General features: G+C 47.0%; 2 protein-coding genes across 2 annotated transcripts in view; one reads left to right on the top strand and one right to left on the bottom strand.

Moving 5' to 3' along the window:
- Window positions 1-7,059, top strand: part of trim46a (tripartite motif containing 46a) — a 128,877-nt gene extending 121,818 nt beyond the window's left edge. The window contains exon 14 of the transcript XR_008835409.1: window positions 7,050-7,059. The gene's annotated coding sequence lies outside the window, so the exon portion shown is untranslated. The remainder of the gene's footprint in view (window positions 1-7,049) is intronic.
- efna3b (ephrin-A3b) overlaps window positions 1-18,763 on the bottom strand; it is a 54,497-nt gene that overhangs the window by 33,719 nt on the left and 2,015 nt on the right. The window lies entirely within an intron of this gene.

The following is an 18,763-nucleotide window of genomic DNA, read 5'->3' as shown; positions in this document are numbered from 1 at the left end:
TCTCCTTCTCCATATTCCTCCTTCACCAGTCGAGAGACTCAAACCAGCAACCATCCAGCATGAACGCCGTCTTCTCACTGGGCAGCTCCCCGTCAGCAGGTCGCTCTGTTCTCCTCCATATTTAAAGACTTTATCTGGATCATTATTCAGGAAGTAAAAGTTAAAAACTGATGAATAAGGATTACGCTCTCTGCCACTCTGTGACAGGGAGTGGCAGTCATTAGCCGGAGATATTAATAGACCGGCTATTAGCTCAGGTCGGAGCTCTGTGTCAGAACCCGTTACAGCTCCACGGCCTCCCTCCTTTTCTCTCCCTTCAGCGCCTCGCCCCTCCCAAATACACCTCCCTCCTCCTCCTCCCTCCAGCTTTACCACTTTGATTTCCAACTCCCTCTCCCTCCTTCTCCCTGCCTCCCTCTTGTTCTCCCTCTCTCCGTCCCTCTTTCCTTCTCCCTCTCTCCCTCTCACTCGTCCCTCTCATTCTCTCTCCCTCTCTACACTGGCCCTCTCCACTCAGTTCTCCACCACTTCCCCACGGCGTTGTCTATCTATTCCTGCTTTCCATCATTCCGTGCTCTCTCCTCTTTTCTCACACTCACATCACGCTATTTCTCACCAGAAATCCCCCCCCCCCCCCACCACGCATCATTTAATAACAGACTCTCACCCCCCTCCAACCCATCGCCTCCCATCTCTTCCTCTCTCATTCACTTAAGCCATGACAACACGTATGCAGATGTATTTCATGCTCACAGTTTTGGTGACAATTAGATTCAAAGAAATTCAATAAGAAAACAGCTAAATCTCTTCTTCATCCTTCTCTTCCAGTTGGCCATCACTAGATTGCTCCTCCGCTCTATCGTCTGGTTTTGAAGGACGTCTAAAGCAGGTGTGGAAGAGGATTCCTTTGTGCATCGTCTGACAACGTGACAGTTGGTGTCCCCCCCGATGCCGCCTGGCTCATGGGGGCTCGGCTGGTATCAATCAAATTAAATTGCGATGAATGCAACACCATTAACTTGAGTTAATGGAGCTGTGAGTCCACATAGGGTGATTTACTTAAACTACATCTTGGGTTGTGTCTGAAATAACTACCCTGTTTATTCATAAATTACTCTCTCTATGAACATCACTCGATGGGTTGCGTTATAGTGGGATTACGTTTTGGATAATCATAATGTTGTATCATCACTGACAGGTGTTGTGACAGTTTTTTTCCCATGCATAAAATGTGACGCATTGCATTGTGGAATTGATGGTGCCACGAACGCGACATTGTATTATATTTCTATGATGTGAATAATTTTGGACGCTATTTAGTGCACATATATTTCACACTGACACTCGCCAACAGTCGAGATCCTGCCCTGTGTATTAAAGAGATCGTAATTTTGAACCCTGCTGTAACATTTTCCATAAACAAAGAAGTGTAATAAAACATGACCGTGCTGAAATGAGAAAGGCTAAATCTCAAAATGATTTAATTTTTTTAAATGAACCATTTTATTGAGTTTTAAATGTGGCACTTAACCCTTGTGTTGCCTTCGGGTCATTTTGACCCGAATCAATATTACACCCTCCCCCCGCCTTCGGATTAATTTGACCCCATTCAATGTTTAATGTCGGTGTTCTTTCGGTAGTCAACAAACAAACATAAAGTGCCTCACACTTAAACTTGGAAAACAATATTAATTCTAATAATTTTCTGGAGGTTTTAATTGCTGGCGTCAAATTGAACCCAAAGGGTAAAATATGTTAGAAATATAAAGGTAACAGGAGGGTGAAACATTGAATCGGGTCAAAATGACCCAAAGGCGGGGGGAGGGTGTAATATTGATTCGGGTCAAAATGACCCGAAGGCAACACAAAGGTTAAACAAGTTCAAGGCCAAATGTGCCGTTTTTAAAAGTATCCATTGTTTAAAAGCTTCTGGTTTGGGATGGAAATCATCTGCCACAAAACACACACACACACACACCTTCATGTGGCTCTTCATCCTTCATCAAATGTGTCTTCTTCACCTCACCGCTCGGCCTCCTCTTTATTCCTCACTCTGTCCAACCCGAGCTTTAACAAATTCCCTCATTTCTTCCCAATCATCTTATCTCCCATCTCATCGCTGCTCCCTTGTGGACTTGTGACCCATCCGAAAGAGAGAGAGCGAGGTTGAGAGAGGTACAGTTTGAGAGTGGGGGGAAAAGAGGGAGAAAGGGAGAGAGCAGTGGAGGGTAAGGTTTCGATTTCACAGCAGACAAATAGTCTGACTTTACGTAGGTAACCTCTGTAAATGGGTTTTCGATCTCTAATTCTCAACAGATCCCAACGGACGATTACATAAAGACAGCATGAGATAGGACAAACGAAGAAGACGAGGAAGACGAAGATGACGGAAACAAGAAGTAGAGGAAGAAAAGAAGGGAGACTCTTAGACAAAACACTTTTGGAGACATTTTCAAATCGCCTCAGAATTTCCCGTTGGATTCTCAGGCTGGTCGCTGAGTCAGAGGATTTACCGTCGCACCGACTCCTCCACTTACCGGCACATCAACAAGCCGGCGTTAAACACACACACACATATGGCCGTCGCCCACACTGAATACGGTTGGAGGTCTGACCTTAATTGGTCTCCTTCTGTTTGTTAGTTTGTCCGATGTCGCTTTGGGAAAACATCTCATCGCTTTTTAAAAATTAACTCCAGACCTCACTGATGTGATTTAGATTAACCTTGGAGGTGATGCGGCTCATAAGAGTCGTAACGCATTTTCTAAATCACACAGACATGCAGAACCGTTTGGTCCGACTGGCTGTGAGAGGCGCTGCGCTAACTGCTGCCCTGTCGGTAACGTGTCCATCGGCCTAAAGACCAGAGCGCCGGGCGAGACTCAGAAACACCTGATTCCAAACCAACGTGTTCATTTACTCAGCTGTTCATCCAAACAAGTCACTTTTTATATTGCAAAGTTTCTCGCTCTCCAAAGTGAAACTCATTAAAAATGTAAACAGAAAGACAGGAAAGTAATAATGATTATTATTGTTACAACATGCAGAAGGGAGCAATACTACCATACAAAGCACGTTACAGCACGCGATTAATGTATCTGGTTTGAAGTCCAGATGTCCAGATGTGGACTGCTGGAGGAACCAGAGACCGCGAAGAAGACCCATGCCGACCAGGGGGAACTAGTCAGCTCCACACTGACAGACAGCATTGGCAAATAAGTGATGAATAGGCGTAATAGCCCTGTAATGATTGGCCAATTGATCAATTAGTCAACTGACGAGAAACTGACTGAAAACCGTCTGCATGAACATATCGACCCATCATGTATTCAACAATAAATCCACAGACTGATTGTAAATGGTTATAGCCCCCAATTAATAATCTGCAATGTGTTCTCGAGCAACGCGTTGCCTCCCATCACAACACGCTCACGTACACATAATCACGTTGAAATCACCTCGCTCCGATTCCAAGGAGAGTTTCTCTGTGGTTCGTCAGTCTGTGAATCAGCAGATATAAAGTCACGCCGGCAGAGATGTGGCAGCAAATGACGAGAGCGTGAGAGAGAGAGAGAGAGAGAGAGAGAGAGAGAGAGAGAGAGAGAGCTTAATAAGCCTGATCTGTCCTTTCTGTTTATTCCGTCTCAGTCCAAAATTGCTTCTAGGTGCAGCTTGTTCAAAAAGTAATTCTCCTCCAGCATATTTAATTGTTTTATTGTGTCATTACTTCATGTTGCCGGAGCATTAACGCGCTGTGCATTCCACTACGCCTATTAAACTGTAATGGCTCTGCAAAGCAATATACTCTGATCTGATGTGCACGCACACCAACACCATCAAACACACACACACACACACACACTATTAAGCAGCAATGGTGCCAGAGAGTGATATGAGGCAATATTGCGGGCGAGCAATCTGATGAAGTGTACAGAAACAGTCATTAGCCTGGTAACCGTCCCCGCTCCCCGTACTACACGCTTAACATTTTAACGAAGGAGCCGCATTGCTTTCACACTGCATTGGCTTATAATCACTCGCAGAAACACGATCACAATTATAACACACACACACACACAAGTTCATAAAAACAAAAACCTGTCTGTGAAACACCCGGACAGGTTTTGGGCGTATGGGACGATCTGCGGCGCGTGTGAGCGCGAGCGAGCGGGAGAAAGTCTCAACTGTTTCTGCGAGAGTGAGAGGAAGTAATGAGATGAGTGGAGTGTGTTCGTCTGCTCGGCGAGCGATGATGGATCGTTGAGGAGAGGCAGGTGAAGCTGAATATCTCCCGACAGCAGCGGTCATAAAGCAAGAGAGCAGCCTCCTCTCCAACAACACAACCAGATCAAATAACCTCCTCGAAGTGCACACACACACACACACACACACACACACACACACACACACACACACTCGGGGTGAGAGTAACATCAGTGGCCGGCACTGATATTCCGTCTCCGCTCTGTTTTGAAACATCCATCATATCGTTGAGCAGAAAGAGAGGCAATGAAAGAATAAAGACGAGCACTCTTTGACACCCCCCCCCACACACACACACACACACACTCTCCCCCCGCACCCCTCCCAAAAACACATACGCTCACACGCACACAGATATACAGCCCTGCGTGAGGCATGCGGGTGAGAGGAGGTGAAGTAAGACGAACGGGCGGGAGAAGAAGAGGTTAAAGGAGAAGAACAAATCCGAGGAGGAAGGAGAGGGAGGGACACGACCAGAGAGCTGAAGTGGAAGGAGGGTCACTGATGGGAGAGACTCTCCAGGGCTGAGAGAGGGGTTAGGGGACCCAGAGAGTGTGTGTGTGTGTGTGTGAAAAAGAAAGAAAGAAGGAATGGCATCAATCTTGTCGATTCTGACCGCTTCTCTTTTTCCTGTGAGCAAGGCACTTTACAACCAGCATCCGTCACAAAGCCGTGACCCCGCCACTGTCCGGCTCCCTTTCTGTCCCCGACAGTCACGAACAGCACTCGGTGACTTCTCGCCTCGGTGTGTTGTTGTGTGCGTGTGCTTGTTTGTGTGTGCCTGTCCACACGTGAGACTCCCCACCGCCACACAATGTGTCCACAATGTGTGGCGAGCGTCACGCTGCAATCCGTTGTGGACCGGAACACACGACAAACAAAGACAACCGCACAACAGCCACCGCTTCACACACACACACACACATTCATATAGGCATGCACGCAAACATACACACACACAGGCATGCACGCACACACACACACATAGACACATATACAGGCATGCACGCAGACACACGTACACACTGGAACACATGCATCATGCTGCACACACACACACACACACACACACACACACACCCTGAACAGGCTTGTGAGGTGCACTTTGAGATTCTGCACTTTGACCTCATCTGCAGACGGTCGATGACATCATCAGATGGGGTCCGTTACACTGCGGCCGCACGAAACGCTGCATGTTCAAGCTCCCACCATGGTTTTATTCCACACACACACACACACACACAGACACACACACACACACACAAAATCCTAGGATGGCAGATTATAAATACATCCACTAGCATGGTCCTTGGGGGTAATTTAGGATTAGTTTAAAAAGCCTAAAACATTCTCACATTGATATGCAAATTAGATCGACCACGAGTGCAAATGGCTAAAACTGTGACTTAAAAGGCAAAGAAAAACACTGTGTACATGCGTGTGCGCGCAAACATGTACACACACACACACACACACACAGATATGCATATGAATGGCATGCGAGGGATCTGTCCCAGAGCTCGGTTGTGCCTATCAAAGGCCGGTGGCTCCCAGAGAGACCAGTCGAGGCCCAGTCCTCCACACTCAGCATTAGAATACATCAATGGAGCAGGAATGGAGGCACGCAGGCTTTCACACTCGGAGAACCCACCTTCAGCACCTTCAGCCTCCATCTTCCCCTTTTCACTCCCGCTTTGGTCCGCCCCGACACTCCACCCCCACTGGTAGCCCTCTCCTATTATCTCCTGCTCCTCTTATCCCCCCCCCCTCCCTCCCCCACCTTCTTCTCCGTCTTAAGACTCTCCTCCCCCCCTCCTCTCCAGAAGGAAGCCCTTTTAACCGTGACCGCAACTCAGAGCCACATGGACCGTGACCACACAGCCATACAGCACCAGATAGTGTGTACGTGTGTTTGTGTGTGCGTGTCTGACATAAAACAATCATGGTCACCCTCGGTGTTGTGAGTGTCTGAACAGGCTGCTTCAGATCCCGTTCAGCTCTGTGGGATCCGCTGTCTGCCCATCAGCATTCAGCCCGACGCTGACCGACCGACTGACAAACTCCACGTAATGGAATCAAACTTGGCCCATCACACGTGTGTCAGTGCATGTATTGGCGTGCGTGAGCGTGTGTTTGTGTGTGTGTGTGTGTGTGTGTGTGTGTCCTGTCACTCGTCTGTCGACACCCAGAGGCCTTCAGAGGACAACAAGCCGCTCTCCTGTACGCTCTCATTACTCGTGACCAACCTGACGACCATGATAACCTCTCGGCCGATACTCAGTGGCCCGCTGGAGGCAATCTGCAAGTACGAGTGTGCGTGTGCATGTGCGTGTGCATGTGCGTGTGTGTGTGTGTGTGTGTGTGTGTGTGTGCTGACTGACAGATTAAAACAAAATCAAACAGCGTCCTGCCCTGCGGCTCTGATTTCCAATGACAAAGCAAGAAGTCTCCAGGCCAATATCTCACCTGTCTTCCTCTCTTCATTGCCCTTTTAGTGTCTCATCCTTTTAGCCATCGATTTTATCCTCCTTCCTTCCACTCTCCCTCCATCTCATACCTTCTGCATCATTTAAAAACCAGCCGCTCTCCTCCAGATCATCCATTTCCTCCCCATCGTGCAATAATGAAGTTAACAATACATTGTGGCTTGTACTCTTACTGAATAATATCTCTAATTGAATTGTAATGCTATCAGAGGCTATCTACTGTGAGTGTCATGAGCTATAATATAGGGAGAGGTTGTAACCTGTTCTCACCCCGTACTCTGCTGTTTAGGTACTCTGAAGGAGATGTGATACCCGAGTACTGATGATAAAAAAAGCTCCATTTAGCTGTTTAGTAGCTTCCATCAATACCATCCTGATCAGCAGGAAGCAGCTACTCTAAAAAACTGGATTCTACTTCCTCCATGGAGATTATTTGTTCATAAAGATTGACACAATATGTCTGCCAGGTTTCACTGTGAAATGACGAGCTGACAAGGTGAAGAGTAGCTTGCAAATAGTACGACTCCTTTAGATAAAGGATGTATCTGGTCAACATGTCTGACATGACATTTGATTTAAATTCAGTTAAATATGGATGTAAACTGGGAAAGATTTTTTAATTATTCATAAAAAGATATTTAACTAGTTAATCTGATTCATCCCACTCTTTCTAAACTGTGTTGTATACGACCAACTCTGAAATGTATATATTTCAACATTTACATTCACTGTCAGTTAAGTTTCATTCAGTGTTCGGCTTCCTAAAACATTTATTTCTGTAAGTTCTGCGACGCTACCGTGACTTCTTGTCTCCTAGAACTTGCGTACGTTTCACATCACGATGAAATCCATCACTTCTGAAACCAGCGAGTCGGAACTACGAACTTCTGAAGCACTTCGCACACAAACGTAGTTATGGGTTTACAGAGAGCTGGACGGAGAGAATCTCAATGTAATAGCCAATCAGGAGCCTCCAAGCAAATGACTCGATAATAATCAGTAAATGTTTGTCCAATCGGGTGATTGAGGATTATTTTATCCGATTTTAAAAAAGCCAATCGCCTCAAACAAACACAAATGTTTTCAAGCAACTGGAGAAGAACAAAGAAGCCAAAATTGGCAACATTATTATTCAAAAGGGAAGCGGCCCCAGGAACTGGTGGTATTTGGAAAGTGTTCGATACCCTGTGCTACTGACACAGTTGTACGCGCACCGAGGCGCAGACGTCCACGGGAAGACGTTGAATGAGAAAAATAAAGTGGGGCAGAGCGAAAAAGAAGGAAAGAGACACAGAGAGACCCAAACACACACACACACACACACACACACACACCGATGTGAATGGACTGCCAGACATGGGTTCACGCTACAGGAGTGATCTTACGCTCCTTCGCATTCACACCCAGCCCTGAGTTCGCATTGACTCCCCGCTGAATGGTGGAGACGCAGGGCGATGCTAGCCGGGAGGCGCTATCGCTAGCCGCCCGGCTCCTTGGCGCAAGAGCCGGGCCGCATTGATATGGTAATGCCGGGGACGGTTCGGGGCCAAGGCTTGGGACCGTGGGCGCTCTGTGATCCTCCGAGCCCAAAAAGGACAGATCTCCAGGGCATTGTGATTTCCCCAGTCAAGGCCCTGAGTGATCAGGATAAGCGCGGCCGCGCTGCTTCAGTGCCGTCACTCAGCCGCTATTGTGGTCATGTGAACGGCCATTTTCATCACAATTGACCTCGGTCTTGGCAGTGCCGTTCAGCAGGGCCCTCCTTTCTCTATTCTTCGGTGCCCTTCCCTCCTTCCCCTTCGCCCTCCATCAATGATTATTTTTTTCTCTGTCTGGTCTTTCTTGTGCTTTCTCTTGTCTTTTTTCCCCCCTTCTCTCCAGCAACAACAGAGGCCCTCAGATATGGCTGCTGCTGCAGGGTGTCACTGGCCTCCCTGTCTGACCGCTGCCATCTCTGCAGCCCTGTCCGCTCTGCGAGGAGAGTGTCTTGGAGCCTTTGATTATCTGAACTGATACTGGGGGAAATTGCAACCCGTGATGCAACACATATGCTCGGGTTTACTATTCACCTCAAGGGGGTAAAGCACTCGGCGTGTGTGGTGTGAGCGACAACACACGCACAACGGGTGGGCGGATGGGTGTCATCGCTCTGTGTTTTATTCAATCATCCTTTCGCAGACAGAGGAGGGTAACGTGTGTGTTGTTCTATATGTGGAGTGTGTGTGCGTGTGCATTCTCTCTTTGCTTCACTTTATTTGATCAGGGCTGGAAGAAAATAACAATGTACTCCCTTGAGGAAGCTGTGGGAGGTAATGACAGAGATTGTCCCTGTGTAACGAGTTTTCCCTGCACATATGTCTGTGTGTGTGTGTGTGTGTGGACGGGGGAAAACAGATGGACAAAGGGAAAGAGGTAGAGAGTGACGATTATGCATATGTATTGGACTAATACATGTTTGTAATGTGTGTGGGTGGTATGATTGTAGGCTGTGGGGCATTCACACGCCTTTATATCGCTTTCTTTCTGCAACAATCCCCTTTCCCACACACACACACACACACACACGCATAAATATATATGCATGTCCTAGGATGGGGGGAGAGTTTGCCTGGCTGCGAAGAACTCTGCTCCATCAACACAACACATCCTTTTTCTCAACATCTCCTCCCACATCTCCCCCTCCCCCACCACCACCACCTTTTTTTCTCCCTCTCCCGGGAAGTGACACAGAATTATTTTTAACTGCAGCACATTCATTACAAAACCCCTGCAACTCCCACGCCCTCCATACACCCCCCTCCACCTCACGTTCTCCCGCCCGGTAACACGAGTGGAATGAACACAGTGTGCGTTTCCACCTCCAGCGGCCGCCCTGGACTCTGCGCGTTCATCGGAAAAAGCACGACGGTCCAGGCGAGGAGAGAGAAGGTGGCGAGGAGAGAGGTGGTAAACACTCATTCACATGCGGCCCTTACTACAGCGGTGCCTACAGACGGCGTGGGCGTGAAGCACCGAGGCCAGCCAGCATCTCCAGCTGTCAGACGTCCTCTTTCCATCTCCCTCCTCAGACACCCGCAGCTCAGTGTGCACACACAGACACACGCAGCTGTGTGAGTGCATGCGCACATGAAAAAGTGGACACCGAAGGTTAGAAACACAAGGGTATACATGTAATCATGCACGCACAACACACACGCATGAACAGAGGAGCTCACTGACACACTGCACTTCAGTGCTCGTTGGATGAAGAGACGATAAATGCTGCGAGTCGATAGGAATGTGTCCAACGTTGGAAATCAATGAGGAGAAGTGCGAGTATTGGTTTATATGCAGAGCGCTGATGAAGTATCTGGATTTGTCGTATTTAATTCAGAGCATAAGACAAAAACACACTTCTCCGTTTGGTTAATTCATCTCCAGATGATTTCTCAATAGAATTTCAGCAGGTGGTAATTACTACAACTGTTATTGAGGTCTTGAATAGCTGATGAGGATCTGATGCCGCAACGCGCAGGATGTTTTGGTTCTTTCAACTGAATTCTTCCCCATGATGATATCTGTATTGATATTGGGATTTCAAATGACATTTTAGGGCTGCACAAATTATTTTCATTCTTCATAATTCATTTGTGCCCATTTTAGCTTGCAGGAGCCCAGGGTGAGCCAATAAAATATATTTTTTTGGCAAAAGAATACAAAATCCAAGGATATTCAATTCTGTATGATATGTAACACACATGTAAAGAGAAGCCAGTTGTTGTTGTTGTCAGATGATGAATAAACTAACATACAATAAAACATGATAGAATATTTCATTCTTCCACAAAAAAATATTTTCGTTATCTATTAATCCTTCAAAATCAGTTGGTTGATTAATTGTTTGGTGAAAAAGATCTTCCCTTTTTATCTGAATGTTTTTATATCAATATAACAGAGTTGCAGCGAGTCGTTGGACAAATACATATTTTGTGTTTAGCTTCAAATGATGAATTTATTTTTGATTAAAAATCATTGTCAATTAATTATCTTTACACTGCCTTGTATATGTATCAACTATTTGTTTCAGACCCTGCTTCCCCACACATATTCCTGAAAAAAAATAAAGTAATAGACAAAATGGCCTCAGAGCACACACACACACACATGCACACACGCACACACACACACACACGCATGCACAGCATTGTCTGATCTGGAGTGAGGCTCGAGTGTAGTAAGCACGCTGATGCAGAGGAGGACATTGAGGAGTGGAGGAAGAAGTGATGTCGAGAAGTCGATCCAAGGAGATAGATGGTGAGGCAGAGCGGCAGAGAGAGAGAGAGAGAAGAGAGAGAGAAGAGGAACAGGCTGAAACATCCAGGAGAGGAGAGCAGTGTCTGGAGGACACCATCGATCCAACACTCACAGAATCAGACAGCCAGACCAGAACCCACAGAGGCAGTCAGAGCCGACCCAGCACGCGGTGCTATTGACCGCCACATGTCCGTACGGCAGGAGCTCGTCATGCAGGAACCATCCACACGATGACACACCGACCTCGAAGGTGGTCAAAGTCTCCAACATGATTCAGATGAACATGTTTTCACGGCAACGCAGCTCGCTTGAAATCAAAATGACAAGTTGCACCCCGGCGTCGATACCACCGCCGTGCACAACACTCTGCCAGGAGGACGAATCAGCTCCGATGGTGACGCCTCGACCTGCATGTGTGTGTGTGTGTATGAGTGTGTGTGTGTGTACACAAGCAGGAAAAAAGAACAAAAGTAACTTCTCCTCTCTTATACCGAACCCAATGATTTGCGATCCCTCCTCATGAGACAGGGGGAGCCGTGCATCGGCCGCGGGGATGCGAAGTGGGAGTCCGTGCTGCAGTCTGACCACGTTCCCACTGCGGCTCTCTTTTTGATATCATTGTGAAGTATTTCTCCTTGGGTCCTGGTACATTCATTAATACTGTCAATACATGCAGCCCTAATCATATTTGTGTTACAGTAAAATGACACTAAAAGCAAATATACTATCTGATGATTTTGAGGTATTGCTCACACACACACACACACAACCTCGAATGAAGACAAAACGACGACTAGAGGATTTCAACTTCTATTTCCTGATCACGCGTGACTGTTTCTGCCGATGTCTTTTGGAATGTGCCTGTTGCTGTGTGAGTAACTGGTTGTCTGGCTGGTTTCCACCGACACCTCCGACTGGCTGACAGGTTTACTGACTGGCTGCCGTCAGGATGCAAAGTGCTTGTGCAGTGAACATTTCTGCCTCCCTCCGCGGCCTGGTTGCGACTGATTAAAGCCTTCTGCTGAAACAAGGTCATAATTCACTTAGCCAGTGCCCAATTTCCGCATAATTACCCTCCTGCTTCACGAACACCAGCCCGCTCGGACGCACACGCACACATTCAGACACAAACACATTTCCTCTCTGATTTGTGTCATTACTGAGAGGAGAGTGGTTCAAAGGTTTCAGAGTTGGCCTCTTAGTGACAGCTTAAATGGATAAAACCTCAATTAAAGCGTCTCTCTGTGGATGGAATAAGCATCATTCTGTGTCCTCTGCAGTTCGCTGGAAGTGAGGAACGTGCCTGGCGATTTCGCTCCCCTCTTTTTCGCCTCTGGCTGCGAAACCAAACCTTCTCATAAAAGGGACTTTCTCATATCTCGCAATCATTGTTTCTCAAGGAAAACCTGTGGAAAACAAGCCGGAATCCAGATTACGCCGCCGTGGTTGTTTACGCTTGACGGACCGAGAGCAACATTTGCAATCCGAGCTCAGCAGCGAGCATCCTCGGCTCTCCTGCACGCCGCTCCTCTGTCCGGCGACAGTTCATTCCCCGGTGCGTTGAAGGACAGCAGCTGCATCCTCAGTTCCTCACGCGCGGCGGCGCCGTCTTTACGGGGAGGATTCCTAATTGTCATGTCGCTGGAGTTTATTAACGCTCGGCCGCTCTGCTCCGCTGTGATCAGGCTCAGCATATGGCCTCAGACTGCCACTACGCTGCTGCCATTAGCCACATCGCAAACCCGCCATGTGAGCATCTGGTGTGCGTGTGTGTGTGTGTGTGGGTGTGTGTGTGGGTGTGTGTGTGCAATAGCTGACAGTCTACATTATTAGTACCCCCTCCCCAAAGCCCCAAGAGCGCTGGCGAGGAATAGAGTAGACATCACATAGAATATATATATATATATATATACACAGATACAAGAAGTGCTTTGAAACTGCTTGTAAACATCACAGCCTGGTTATTAGCACCTGATTACCCTGCTGCAGCTTAGGTGTCGGTTTAGAGAATAATGCTAATATCAACAACAACATCGAGGGTGTGCGTACGAGTGATTCTCGTGTATTTCTGTGGACAATTTGTTCAAATTTAACACATGGATGGGAAAGATAAACTCCTGTCTCGCCCCACGTTTCGCCCAGAATCTACAAATAACGAGAGAAGGCGGTCATTTCAGTAACCGGCCTGTCAGAGGGGGGAAAGCAACGCGTCCGCCTTAAACGGCAGCGTTTTAAATCAAACCAGGAAACTGACACGCCTCCTCTTGTTATTGCGACGTGACGTTTGAGAATTCCCACGTGAATGAATTGCCCTGAGTCGATCAGTTTAGTCACTCGACGGTCATTATTCACGTGTGAGCTCTCCGTTTCCTTTGACTTTACACTCAACACAGACTCCGCCTCCCGGGTCATGCAGAGCAGTGAGCACAGACCACCAGACATCTTTAAACCAGCGGCGGTGGAGGAGGAGGAGCCGGTGCTGCGCTGCGACTGTGAAATGGATTCCTGTTCCTTCGCCACTTGCCAGTCGTTCCGATGTTAATCCCAATTCCGGTGGCAATCTTCCTCCTCAGCCCCTCTGCTGCTGTAACACGGAGGCGAGTAAGCCGCGGCTGCAGAATCCGGACCACAATGAAGCTCACCCCATTTTTAGACTGGCCCGACAGCACTTCTGAGGGAGCAGTGACCTTGACACCACGAACAGCAAGGTCAGCCATCACTCACAGCCTCAACCTTTGGGTCATTGAGACCGTCCAATCTCACTGACGGCGTGTTGAAAGCAGGCGAACGCTGAAGCTGCGGTTAGGAAACCAACACACCAAGGGAACTCCACACAGGAACCCAACGTGGAAGCGCATCATCAACCGTTTCTGGTGAGGAAACCGGTCCGAACTGGCACAAAGGTCTGAGAAAGAAAAGAGTGGCGCATATCTGGCCGTTGTTTTCGGCATCGTGAGAAAGCCATTGTATCCGCTGATCTGTAAAGTCCTCCTGTCTGCTCCTGGATTTAGTTGAGCTGCAGAGCTGCTGTTAGGGGTTCCCAGCAGGTGGCAAATGATATGATAAACATGCCCGTTTGTGCAAATGTGGAAATGTAAAAATACGGAAAATTAGATTTTAAGCAACAAACGTCATTCTCAAAGCTATTCAAAGATACCGGCTCTATTCAACCATTACGAGTGTGTCCGTGGAAGCAAGGCTCCATCCAAACATGCCACTGATGCTTTATGGAAAACAAAGAAATTCTGCAATTAGATGGGATATTACAACTGTCGATGCACTGTTGAACCTCAAAGCTCCAAGACCACACCGTCTCCTCACAAATAAATGGGTGGCTTTTTGTGATCTGCAGTGTTATGAGGAGCCACGTAAATCCCTGGACCAAGCATTGATAAGGAACCATCCCAAAGAATCCATATCACTTGATCAACATGTATTGGTTTTGATGTTTGAACCAAATAACACACAGACCATAAATACATGCCAGCCGGCAGCAGCAGCGTGGCACATCATATTATATTAACCAATGTAAATTCACTTTTAAAAAAGCAGGGGGAAAAAATCATGCATTGGTAAATTGTGTATTATATTGTGAGTGCCATGTTTATTAGTCCAAGAGAAACAGTGAGATCTCTGGCAGAACGCAGCATTCATGTGCAGCTCTCAGCTGGTGAATTCACCGCAGCCCACCACGCTACACCTCCTGCCTCCAGGAGGACCACCACAAATAAAAAGTCTCAACTCATGGGAAACACAGGTATTTCTGCTATTTTCTGAATCCTGTTTTTGTTTTTTCCCTCCGTCAACTTACTTCACCTACGTCCTCTGATTGGTCACAGCAATCATCCATTACTTCCCCTTTGTGATTCTGGTGGAATTGGCGAGATCCTTTCCTTGTGTCCGTATTGGAAAAGATCCTCAACTACACACCGAGGCAGAAGGGCTTTAGTTCAGCAGTGACTCTAAAAGTCTTCAGAAAAACAGCCGGTAAAGCATCCGTGCAAACCACTGCGCCACCAGCAGTCACTGACATCAAGACAAATCCTGGGCCAGGCTTTCCCTCTGCTTTGTGCCAGGCGGGGTCGGAATTGCTGCACTTAGTCCGACTCTCACATACGGTTAGTTTTAGCAGAATTATATCCCTAAAATCCCGAAGAACCGTCTTCCTTTGAGTCCAAACCATTACAGGGACCAGTTTGTGTTTGATCCAAGATGGAGCGAGCGGCAGCGCCGGACATCAATACTCAATTTCCGCGGCAATGCTTCCGATCCGTCGATCGAGTAAGCGGGACGGCGTTGGAGGAAATGAAAGAGCCCATCAAGAGATGTGGAGAAACGGACTGGGCTTGATATTTCAGGCTTGTCTTTTTTCTCAAGATCAATGTGGGTGTTTTATGCGTGTGGAAATATAAAGGATCGGCAAGGAGCTGCGTTTGAAGTGGCTTTGGACCAAACCTCCAGTGCCGAGCAGCAAATAACATGCGGCTGAGGGGAGGTGAACCCAGACAACAAGGAAAGGCAGCATATGTTCCAGCGTTGGAGAGAGATGTAGTCCAAGTTAATTTGACACAGCATTCACATTAAATCACACAGCTCCCAAAATACCATCAGCCCAAGAGTTCTTTCCCATCAGGCGATTGGAGGAAGAGACAAGAACAGCGAGGTGGGGGCGCAGACCTGAAATATAGCTCATCCCTACAGAGGAATAAAAGATGGACAGAAAAGAATGGATTTATCTTCCTCCTTTCTTGTCCATGTCCCTTAATGCTCGGCTCAACCGACCAGACAAGACCTGTCCAATCAGAAAAAGGTATTTACTCCTACGCACGCACATAGAGAGAGAGAGAGTGGGGGGGGAGGGGGGGGGCACTGGATCTGATTATGCCAACAGTAGTCATCCATCACACAGGTGTTCCCGATTGCTTTTAATGAATGACGTCTCTATGCGAGCGTCTGCACGCCACACACACACACACACACCTTCTCACTTCCACACACTTCGCACCCGTACCCGATGTGGCCTTATTATTCGTTACTAATGAACAGCTGGACACTGTGTCTCCGTAACGGTTACCATGATCACTGAGCCCGGGTGGGAAGTTGTGAACGCAGTGGTAGCTGATATGCTTAGAGACGGTGCACACACCTATGATGGAGGTGTTGTGTACACACACACACACACACACAAGGAGTGCATCTTGTGATAGTGAGTAACACTGTGCTTTGTGAAGATATTCATAAATGTAAATGTTGTTGTCCTAAATGGAGCTGGGAGATAGTTTTGTGTTGCTGTCGAGGGCTCTCTCTCTCTCTCTCTCTCTCTCTCTCTCTCTCTCTCTCTCTCCTCTCCCATGTGGATCCTCTGCTCTATCATACTTTACAAAATCTTCCTGACTTCTCCTCTCACCAGTCCCGTAGCATTTCTATTTCGCCGTCTCTCCCTTCTCATATTCTGGTGTTATTTTTCTCCTTCCCTGCGTGACGTGTCTGACGATCCGGGTTTAAAACTCGTTCCAACACACCGTAGATGAGCACACGTGCACGTCTACGAGGTGATTGTTCTGCTTACGATAGGGGGGCGTGCATTGAGGTGACAGTGTCATTGACACACACACACACACACCACCGTCTAAAAGTGCGTATGCGTTATTGCGTTTGTTTATTCGCAACCCTAATCGCTTTCAAAAATATACAACTGATAAATTAAGAGATATCACCAGATAGCCATTATGCAAATCAGTTAACTGCTGCGTTATTAGATTGAACACACGCACATGAATACGCACGCACACACACACTCGTGTGCACACGCACACAGCGGTGGTTAATTGCCAGGTGGTGGAAGATAATGTGTGATTTAACGGACTGATGGATTTGTTTTTGTTTCGGTCACCCATCAATGAACAGAGACATCTGTAACAGCGCCAACACACACATGCTTCAGTTCTCTCTCTCACACACACACACACACACACAAATACACAAACCCTTATACACACGTTGAAGCCCAGGGATATCAGTGACAAGTGACTGATCGCAGTGGCAACAGCCATTGTGCAAGACGTGAGCGAAGGAAATGATCCATCTCCCCAAAGTTATAAAAGTACACATCTGTGTGTGTGTGTGTGTGTGTGTGTGCATGTGTCTGTATGTGTGTGTGCATGTAGACGGTTAATCCTTGGTAACAGTCTCAGCCTGTCTCTTGTGGTTGATGAGTGGCTCGGGGTCAGGCGCCGCTTAGGAGCTGCAGCGTCCTGAGGCTTTACAATGTGTTTACCATTCAAACTGACAGCGGTACTACAGCTTATTATTGGCCTTCTAAACCTCTACATCGCACTGTGAGTTAGAGGAACTCCAGAGAGGCCCCGCTGCCAGCGGCGAGAGACACGTCAGCCAACCCCACCAATGTGAGATGTTGCGCCGTTGAGTGCACAGATTACAATAAATACTGGGATTGGAGTCTGTGCCGTGGACGAAATAGCTGTGAAGTATAGAAAAGAATGGATTAGACCGGTTATCCTGCAGTTGATCTGCCCTTCACGTGTCACTGTCCATGGTCCCTTTGTATCCTAATTCAATAAGTAGCCTGAATTAAAAAAAGTTCTCCCCATTCACTGCTCATACATTGTCATTGTGTATGTGTGCACCGAGGAAGAGAGAGAGAGAGAGATGGGGAGATCAGGGATGAGCCAGGTCCACTGAGATGCAGTGTTCTTTAATTAACCACAGTCTTTTATAAAAGAAACACACACTAGGGCTCACGCTGCAGGGGCTGAGCGCATTGAGGCGGATGAGAAGCGCACAGCAGTGAGCGTGTGGAGAGGCTGCGGGGCTCTGCAGAACTCTGGTCCTGGACCGCCAGGTGAAAGGTGAGGAGGATTCTCCAGACCGCTTTAGTTCTACCACTGCTGAAAAATCCACTGCAACCTTTTTTTTTTGTGACTCATTTATTCTGAGTCTACAGCAGAAAGCAGCTGACAAATGACTGAATGAGAATACATTCTGCCAAGGTCAGTGCTGCTCATGCTACGTCGAGCTGCTTGTAGCGAGGTCCCGGGTTCACCTCCTCCCTTTATGCCTTTGAGCGATTCTTTTTCACGTTTTATCTAAATCAACTTGTCTCCGACACGAAAAAACGAAGGTGGAATTTCATTATCGTTTATTATAGAATTATAACTGAGAAGAAAAAAAGTATAGAAATTAAAAATGAGCATTCTCCACATTGATAAATAAATATCAGTGAGAATGCATTAGTGCCATATTAGTTTATTTAAAATGTACAGGAAAATAATGTTTTCACGTTCAGGGAAACTAATAATGTGTACAGTATTCTATTACAACCAATAAGCTTCTGTTTTACGCTCCTGTTGCTCGACGCAGTACTTCATGTTTAGTAATTCTGCTGTGATGCATAAATTCACTAGCCTCTCTTAGTTTTATTTCACGCTGTAAACTAAAATCATTGGCTTTGAGTTATTATCAGCGGACAGAATCATTGATCCTCCTACTGCAAAAACAACAGTGAGTTTTTTTCTTTTGTTTACGTCTTTAATAAGTGCAGTCGTAAAATCTGAATCAGTATATATGTGACTGCTCATTTTAGGGCCGAGTAAATTGAAGAAGTAAATACAACAAACTGAGATGTATTAAGGGCCGCCTCATAGCCAAATGATATCCTACAGGCAGGGTTCACTGCAAAATGGAAGAGCCAAAGGAAGGTG

The sequence above is a fragment of the Pseudoliparis swirei genome, chromosome 22 (assembly GCF_029220125.1).
Source record: "Pseudoliparis swirei isolate HS2019 ecotype Mariana Trench chromosome 22, NWPU_hadal_v1, whole genome shotgun sequence".
Classification (NCBI taxonomy): Eukaryota; Metazoa; Chordata; class Actinopteri; order Perciformes; family Liparidae; genus Pseudoliparis; species Pseudoliparis swirei.
The sequence above is the reverse complement of the archived record's forward strand: the minus strand, read 5'-3'. Positions and strand labels throughout refer to the sequence as shown.